The sequence below is a fragment of the Sapajus apella genome, unplaced genomic scaffold, assembly GCF_009761245.1.
Source record: "Sapajus apella isolate SASKATOON/1434 unplaced genomic scaffold, GSC_monkey_1.0 scaffold1, whole genome shotgun sequence".
Taxonomy (NCBI): domain Eukaryota; kingdom Metazoa; phylum Chordata; class Mammalia; order Primates; family Cebidae; genus Sapajus; species Sapajus apella.
Genome location: NW_022436941.1, coordinates 59,832,633 through 59,835,038, shown reverse-complemented (window position 1 = coordinate 59,835,038; position 2,406 = coordinate 59,832,633). Strand labels below are relative to the sequence as shown.

Below are 2,406 nucleotides of genomic sequence, written 5' to 3'. Positions count from 1 at the left end.
ACTTGGCTCGAGGGCAGGGCAAGGAATGGAAGGTTGGGTATGTGGAAAACAGGTCATGGGCAGAGTCCCCTGGCCTAGATGATTCCTCCTGATCTATTGATAGGCTTGCAAAATCAGTATTGGGATGATGATCAGCAGAATGGTCATGATGATGCCCCAAATCAGGGCCCAGATGTTCAGGCACTTGGAGGTGGAGGCACAGGCCTGGGCCCCGATCAGGTTGCCAACCATCTTCCTGTCCCTAGACTTCACGAAGTAGGCGAATGCTATGAAGCCCTGGCAGCAGGAGTTCATGAAGAGGGTGTTGAGCAGGGACCAGAAGACATGGTCGGGGGAGCAGGGTTATGGGGTGCCCCCAGCACAGCCACCTCATGCTCCTCCTTCAGCATCTCATAGTTGGGGGTACGGTCGGTGTTGGCAGGAGTGAAGAAGGTTTGGACAGTGTGGTTCATGCTGTCCAGGGAAGGCCAGCTGTGGTCGGGTTGCTGGGATGGTTCTCAGTGGGCCCTCCCCTTCCCCACTAGTTTCGATTTCTCAGCCGCTTCCTTTTCCTGGCATTCGTCCAGGTATAACATTTCAAAGTGAGAAGAGAGCACTACCATAGTCTAAATATCAGTGTTTTCCTTTCTTATTAGCCTATAAAATGCTGGTACATCCTACAATTAATGGGGTTTTAGATTCAATGAACTGCAGTCCCACTTCTTATACTTTACAAAGACATACCCCTCAGTCATTCTGTATCCTCTTTTTTATTTTATTTTATTTTTTTGAGATGGAGTCTCTGTCACCCAGGCTAGAGTGCAATGGGACAATCTTGGCTCTTAGCAACCTCCGCCTCCTGGGTTCAAGTGATTCTCATGCCTCAGCCTCCCAAGCAGCCGGGACTGCAGGCGCGTGCCATCACATCTGGCTAATTTTTGTATTGTGAGTAGAGATTGGGTTTCACCTTGTTAGCCAGGCTGGTCTTGAACTCCTGACTTCAGCTAATCAACCTCCTTGGCCTCCCAAAGTGCTGGGATTACAGGTGTGAGCCACCACACCCAGCCTATTTGTTTGATTTTTTTGAGACACAGTTTCACTCTGTCACCCAGGCTGGAGTGCAGTGGTGCAATCTCAGCTCACTGTAACCTCCAACTCCTGGGTTCAAGCAATTCTCATGCCTCAGTCTCCCCAGTAGCTGGGAATACAGGTATGTGCCACCATGCCCTATCCAATTTTTTATATTTTTAGTAGAGACAGAGTTTCACCATGTTGGCCAGGCCGGTCTCGAACTCTTGACCTCAAATGATATACGCAAAAAGGCATTATTTAATATGACAATTAAAAGATTTTATCAAATCATATTGTCAAACATTTATTCTAGTTATAGTCAATCCTCATCTTATTTCATTTTGAAATTGTTTAATATTTTCTATCTCCTGTTAACAAAAATTGAAATTATATGTTAGCTGGGGGAATTATTAGTTATTTTATACACCTACCCATATTATTGTCATTTTTTCCTTTAAATACATAGAAAAACTTTGATCATAATAGCTCATGGAATGAATGGTGCATTTTTTGAAATTTTAATATAGCTTTTATTTAATCATTTCTAAAAGCTAACACTTATATTTACGGAAAGAGTACTATACCTTTTAAAAATCATTTTGTCGGGGCCAGGTGTGGTGGCTCACGCCTGTAATCCTAGTACTTTGGGAGGTCAAGGCCGGTGGATCACCTAAGGTCAGGAGTTTGAGATCAGCTCTGACCAACATGGTAAAACTCTGTTTCTACTAAAAACGAACAAACAAAAATTAGCCAGGTATGGTGCCAAGTACCTGTAATCCCAGCTACTTGGGAGGCTGAGGCAGGAGAATCACTTGAACCTGGGAGGCGGAGGTTGCAGTGAGCTGAGGTCACACCACTTCACTCCAGCCTGGGTAAAAGAGCAAAGCTCCAACTAAAAAAAAAAAACAAAAAAACTCATTTTGTCCTTTCATAAATAACTCATCATTTTAGCTGTATATTATCCTATTTTATTATAAACTAAGTAATTAAAAATGGCATGTAGACTTATTATGGTTTTTATAATCGTTATAAAAATATATTAATTGGCCGGGCGCGGTGGCTCACGCCTGTAATCCCAGCACTTTGGGAGGCCGAGGCGGGTGGATCACGAGGAAGCAAGAGAACGAGACCATCCTGGTCAACATGGTGAAACCCTGTCTCTACTAAAACTACAAAAAATTAGCCGGGCATGGTGGCGCGTGCCTGTAATCCCAGCTACTCAGGAGGCTGAGGCAGGAGAATTGCCTGAACCCAGGAGGCGGATGTTGCGGTGAGCCGAGATCGCGCCATTGCACTCCAGCCTGGGTAACAAGAGCGAAACTCCGTCTCAAAAAAAAAAAAAAAATATATATATAT

The 2,406-nt window shown here is 44.3% G+C and overlaps 1 long non-coding RNA gene across 1 annotated transcript in view; it reads right to left on the bottom strand.

Moving 5' to 3' along the window:
* Positions 1-328: 328 nt before the first annotated feature.
* Positions 329-2,406, bottom strand: part of LOC116561982 — a 10,579-nt gene continuing 8,501 nt past the window's right edge. The window contains exon 3 of the long non-coding RNA XR_004273705.1: positions 329-533. This is a non-coding gene — a long non-coding RNA (uncharacterized LOC116561982). The remainder of the gene's footprint in view (positions 534-2,406) is intronic.